This window comes from Teleopsis dalmanni, chromosome X, assembly GCF_002237135.1.
Source record: "Teleopsis dalmanni isolate 2A chromosome X, ASM223713v2, whole genome shotgun sequence".
Taxonomy (NCBI): Eukaryota; Metazoa; Arthropoda; class Insecta; order Diptera; family Diopsidae; genus Teleopsis; species Teleopsis dalmanni.
The window spans coordinates 98634885-98642206 of record NC_051848.1 but is presented as its reverse complement, the minus strand read 5'-3'; positions in this window follow the sequence as shown (position 1 = coordinate 98642206).

The window sequence follows — 7322 nt, the reverse complement described above, 5'->3', positions numbered from 1 at the left end:
CTCCATCCGCTACAACTAACTAAACTATATATTATTTCTTAGATTTTCCTTTTTTAGTTTTGGTTTAATGTTTAAAAATGTTTTCAGTCTTATTTTGAAGCACATTCTTATTGTTTATTGTGTGGTAATAGTCCTTCTTATACCAGTTAATATGGGTAACTTCATCTTTTTAAACAGAATTTTTCATCACTTCAACTTATGTGTAATGCACTGAATTAGGCTAATGTTTTTAAAGCTTTTCAGACTTCAAGCTGCGTGATATTGCACTGGACAGCAAAGTCACTTCAACTCGCTTAATCAAAATAAGTTTAATGTTTTTGACAACCCTGCTTTTGGGGCACTACCCACAAATGCCACCCGCTGCACGAGTAACTTCGCAACGCATTCATAAATAAATAACTTTTCATTTTTCTACGCTCTTTTTGTGTACAGAAACGTATATAAGCGTAAATAAAACGGAAAAATCTGTTAATGAGTTTTTAAATTTTTAATTTTGACACAAAAAAGTTTTTGTCCTCTCATTCTCCTCTATGCAATGCAAAAGGAAAAGTTAACTAATTACAATTTGTTTTTTGTGTCTGTGCTTCTATTCAGCGAAATTCAGGATGTGGCCATTTTGCTCATTTCCGAACACTTTTCCCAGTAACGTTTGTACGTATAAAACTTTTCAAAAAATGTTTTTCATCAATTAGTGGCATAAATATTTTTCCTTTTCTCCATTCTATCTCGTTTTCAGTTAGTTTCCGAAAATGTTTTTCCTCATTTTTGCATTTAATTTTTTCTGCTAAATATTTGAAAAATTTTTAATTAATATTTTTAGCAATTTTGAGTGGATGTCCTTTGAAGGTTGATTTTTAGTTAAATATTTGGTTGCTCCTTAAATATTTTGATTATTTAAATATATTGTCAAATCAAAAAGACACCAGAAGGACACCAGAATATATGGGGGTTGGCAGCTTTCTTGACTTAAATAAGAAATGATAAAATATTTTGTTTTAATTAGAAGCTGAATTATGAGAATCTTTTATACGAATTAACCAAACTTTGAACATTTTTTTAACATTTATAGTTTGTACTGTTCATAATAGTATTGTGCTAATAGTGGTGTAAAAGAACTGCTACACTAGGTGCGGTTATACTGGCGATCCCTAGTGGATTCACCTAGGCCTAATGCAACTGCTACACTAATTTTTCTATGTATTTTTTCATTTAATCGCATCTGTTAAGAGTTAGTTTTATAAGGGCTTATGAGAAGTTTGGTTATAATAACTAATCTCCATCAATCACATTTTTTACAATACAAATTATTTTTAAACACAGCTTGGGAATAAAACAGCAACTTAATTTATAAATTAAATGCCATCTCTGCTTTCAACGGTTGCAACTGCTTAATAATTCATTTTGAAGTAAAAGCAAAATGAATTCCACAAATAAGTCTTGATCCGCTGTCAAGCTTTTAATAAAAATATAAATAATATAATAAGCGTTTTACTATAGCGAATAATAATTTAATATAACATAGTGACTACTCAATGCAAAACTCTGATTACAGGTCTACGTTATACGTACATAATATTTTTTGCAGTCAAGTGATTCATTTCACTTGAGATGCAAATGTGTTTCAAACATTCTTCTCTTTCTTCAAACCTATTGACAAACATATTTAAAACCTATTGATAAACATATTGATATCAAACATATTGTGGCTGTGGTCAATGGTTTCTTAAATAGCAAATATGTTGCACATATTAAAAACTATTTGAAAGACGTGTTCAGTCAAAAGGGACTAAGTTTTTGTAAACAAATATTGAAAAAAATTTCATTTTGGAGAAATTGTACACTGAAATGGGGTGTCCGATGAACAGGGATATTGGTCCGCTCAACAATGTTGTCTGCTTAACTGGGTTGTCTTTTCAACTCTCATGGGTATTTAATTAATTAATCCGTTAAACAGAGAATTCTGTTTAACATAGGTGTCAATACAAAATGGATGAACGGACCTTGGTGAATCTCCACTCTACTTTCTACTCTAGATTCATAGAACTGTCAGGTTGGTTTTCCTTTACCTAATGGGGGAGTCGGTACCTATTTCGGCGTTGGTCATACACTGATCTTTTATGTATGAACCAACGCTATTTCTTTGGTATCAAAACGGGCCGTTTTTTGAGCTCATGTGGGCTTTCTTGGTACACAAGGCCGCTACTCCAACCTAACCTTTTACTCTACAATCGACTAATATATTATTAACTAGTATTATTATTATATTAATATATTAACTATTAACTAAAAAAACCAAAAAATAGATTTGGGTTTGACATATTATTGTGGTAATAGTAAAGTTTACATAAGAATGCTTCTTTAATTCTAGTAATGCTTACTTCTAAAGTACTTCTAAACAACAATATTTCAGTCATTTCAAAAAAAAAGTTATATTACTTTATAATTTAATAGTATTCATAACAGTATTTAAACAAAACTGCATGAAATTTTATGTAAAATATTTTAATTTATAATTTTTGTTCATTCTACTACTAATTAAAAACATTTCGGCTGCATATATATAAAATTAAATAGCATATTTAATAAATGCAGTGAAAACTCTCTTGAGCTGAGACACATCATTAGTCATTATGCACCTTTTGTACATATTGGAGAGTAGTGCCCGACTAGAGCAGTTAAGTTACTCCAAAGTAATGAAAAATAATATACCTAAAAATGCTGTCCGTTCAACAGCTAGCTGTTTGCTGGGAGAGTTTTCACTGTATCATATATCTTTGCATTTGTCTTTTTCACTTTTCAACCGATGACATCCATTAATCTATTTTCTTTATTGTGGAAACACTACTCGTTGGCTTTTTCAAAAACTACTCCTAATCTTACAACAACACATCACATTAATTTAATACAATTCGAATGGAAAAGTTTTCAATTAATTATTTCTTATTAGAAAATATTAAAAGTTTATGATTGAATTTATTTAAAATTAAGCTAATTGCTAATACAATATTATTTTAATACTGTACTGTGTACAGTTCAATATATTTTTAACATTTTTTTTTTAAATACTTGCAACTATCCTAAATATCTTTTTTATATCCTCTTTTCTGAACTTTTTCTACTAAAATTTTTAACATTTGAAAAACAAAAAAAAATAAAATTAACAAACAATTAACAATAAACTACTGCTACGACTATTCTACTACAACCCTGCTACCTATTCTTCTACTTTTCTGCAACTTCAACTCCAACTCCAACTCCAACTGTGTTTGTGTGTGCGTGTTGCGGTTATTATAACGAACCACAACAAAAAATAAATTCTCTAACAAATATAATGAACCAAAATGCAAATGCAGCCGGAAGGCGGAAACGCTAAAATCGGCAAACCGGAAAATAAAACCGCTAAACCAAAAAAAATCAAACTCGGTATAACAGTAAGTTTCTGAAGAACCTTAACTTTAGTATTTTTGTATAAATTAATGCGTTCAATGATTTTGTATTTTTCATTTTTCAATCATTTAAAACTATTAAATACTCCTTATATACTCTTTGCTGAAGTTTAATATACATTATATATATATTTATATCTATTAAATATATATATACATACATATACATATGCATATATGTATGCTTAAATATTTACACTTTTTTGTCAATACAAATTTGTGACATGCTTCATAAAATCTTTATTAATACCGCAAACCATAACAGAACATTGAAATATAACTGTACTGTACTTTTCGATATTTACTCATATTTTTAAGTAAATAAAATTCATTACATACTCATACATGAAAATCATGTGGCATAAACAGTAAGTACACCAAAGAACATATAACATATCAGGATAATTATCAGGACATGGAGAAAAATATTAGTTATTAACGGGCGGGTGAAGATTGGTGCAGAAGGGAGTTGGTACAGTTCAAATTCTGCAAAATCTTGAAACAGTTTCAGTTCACTAATCTGGAAGAATGTGAACAAATACTGAAAAACTGTCGACAGAGATATATGAAGAAATAAGTTCAATATTATATACAATATATCAGTCACATATTAAAAAATTCAAACCGCATAAGAACTGCCTCACTTCACTGAACTCAATACTAAACTCACATGAGCGAAGAAAATAACCCAACCCAAGACCAAGCAGCACTATGAATGGGAAAAAATAAATAACAAAATTTAACAATTTTAGAATACTAAAACTGAGTAAAAGTGCTAGACAACAGCGCCAAAATAGACAACTTAACCAAGAAGATTTACCATCTTCTGCAGAGATTTATAACATCTGTGGAAAATATCTCAGAAAAATCGAATGCAAATACAAAAAGTATTAAAAAAGTATATGAACGGTTAGACAATAAAGGAACAAATACTCATATGAAGTGTAAATAAATAAACTAAATATATGAAGAATTTAAAATAAGGAATATATATAAAAAAAATAAAACTGCAAAAAAATTTGCAAACTGGAAAATATCATTTAATATCATTTACAAAAAAAATATCATACCGCATATAAAATAATATACTCAATAAATGAACTTCTTCACTGCACCCAAACAAGCCATCAATGTTCAACTCAACTCAAAGTAGTGCATTAAAGCACTACTGATATTCGATGGACGACGAACATAAACAAATTATGTGGATGGTATATTATTGTTTTTTCATGACCCAAAACTACAACTTCAGCAGTTGTAAGGTGTCTGTTTTCTATACTACGCTCGATCAAGATGGCAAAGGAAGAGCAGATTATCAACTACTCTTTTTTGTAAATAACATTTCATATAATGATTCATTATTTTCAATACCAACCTTTTGGAAACTACAAATACTAGATTCCTTAAAATTGTAGAGGCACCGATAATACTTGCAGTATAACCAGAATAACCAGTATATTCAATATTGTAATGAATATCTGTCATGTGAGGTTGAAGGAGATTGTTGATATTTAGAAGACAAGAAACATCAGACAAATACTCCAACAGAGTAATAAAATAATTGCGTGATTAACAACTTGAATTTCTTCCCTATTCACGGCATCTACTACCTATTTGCAGATCAAAACGAAATGCGCATGGGAATGCATCTGGCTTCCAATAAAGCAGATATTGCTACGGCATATTTTGAGACCAAAGATAAATTGTGCTTCTAAACGAATGATGAAATGTTACAGAATCGTTGGAATATATACAACCGCTTTAAAAGACTATATTACTGAAAAAGCCGAACTTCATCTAAAAATTGTCGCGTTATTAACCATCCCACAAACTTGTTGGTTGATGGATTATTTCAAAACTCACTTTTGTATAAGTATAGGTGTATAAAAAAAAATATTATAATTTAATAATTGATTGAATTGTGCACTTATTGTGCATTTCCACATGTAAATATAGTAATTGGACTTTTTAAAAATATATTTTCCATTAGATTCTATTAGACACACACCTAAAACTCAATTAAACTAAAATTAAAAATTAAATAGATAATTTCTAAAAAATAATGACATGCAGAATAAAGAGATATTAAATATTCCATTAACGATTATAAATACTCGTATGAAACAATTAATTTTCATTAAATTAATTCACATGAGTAATAATTTTTGTAGAAAATAAATTAAATAATTTTGAAACGTGAGTTTTTGTGAGAGAAAAAATGACAGTTACCTGCGATGGCAGAAAAAAAATTAAATATAAATAATTTTTATAGTTGCTGTGTTTTATTTTAATAGTACCACAAATCGTCTCAGTTGTTTTGTAAAAAGCATTTACTGTCAGTTTATTTAGTGCAGAGCTTGGCATCTCAAAGATTGAAGTTGCCACAACTCAAGTCAGAATTCAAAAAGTTTTCCTCCAAAACTGGCTACATTGCAAAACGAAGGACGAGGATTATGAAAAAATATGAGACTTCCTGTGAAGCCACAAATGAAATATGGGAAAAACGACAAAAGAAATGCCAAGAGATGACAAAGAGTATTAAAAAATGTAATTCGCAAAAAGTCTGCAACGCGTTGCAGTTGCAAAAGGCACCAACACAACTCACACGGCAAAGTAACAGCAATATTTTGTTGGTCGCTGTCACTGTTGCAGTCACTGTTTTCCCTAGAAGTATGAGTAAACACGCCACATCACGTTTGAAGTAGTAGAGAAAACTAAATGTATTAAAATGTACAAAATAAAGTTAGAATTTTGAATAAATAATGTATCAAAACAAGGTCTCACAACCGAAAAAAAAGCCACGCTACGTCAGCAGCGTAAGGCGTTACGTCATAAACGTAAAGCGCTACGTTAAAAGCGTAACGTAACAATTTCACCTCTTCTGGCTGCACACGCAAATTAGTTCATGCTAAGCTAAGGAGTACCTCAAGGTAGCATAATGGGACCAATGCTTTATCTTTTATTTACTGCGGATCTTCCCCTTACCGATGAGAGTGTTATCGGTACATTTGCAGACGACACAGCTATTTTATCAGTTGACAGTGACCCAATCCGTGCTTCCACCAAACTTCAAACCTGCCTTGATAATGTTGCTCTCTGGATGATAAACTGGCGTATCAAACCGAATGAATCAAAATCTGTCCAGGTAACATTCACTACAAAACGTTCTACGTGCCCGCCGGTCTTAATAAACAATACTCAATTACCACAAGCTGTAGAAACAAAATACTTGGGCATACATCTGGATAGTAAGCTAACCTGGAAATCGCACATATTCAAAAAGCGTAAAGCCTTGGGTCTTAAATTACAAAACTTATTTTGGTTCCTCAGCCGAAATTCCAAACTGTCACTCGACAATAAGCTGCTTATATACAAATCTGTACTTAAACCTATATGGAGTTATGGGGCCCAATTATGGGGTACTGCAGCAGACTCAAACCTGGCAATTATACAGCGCTTCCAATCTAAAACACTACGAATGATCACAAACGCACCTTGGTATACAACGAATGAACAGCTACATAAACAATTACATGTTCGAACAATCAAGGAAGAAATAGCAAGTATTTTAAAGAATTACGCTCAACGCTTATATATGCACCCAAACCCTCTGGTTACTCAACTGATGTCCCCTTCCAATACCTTTACAAGGCTGAGAAGAAAAACATCGCGAGACATTTTAAATATGTATATGTAGACAATACACTTTTATTTTAAATATATATGGATATGTCACTGGGCATAGTCCATACGTGCCTTTCTTTTTATATCGTAATAACCATTATTACGATTTAAATTTATATATATTACTTATTGTCAGTCATTCCTGACAGATTGTAATAAATAAATGGATTTCAAAAAAAAAAAAAAAAAAAA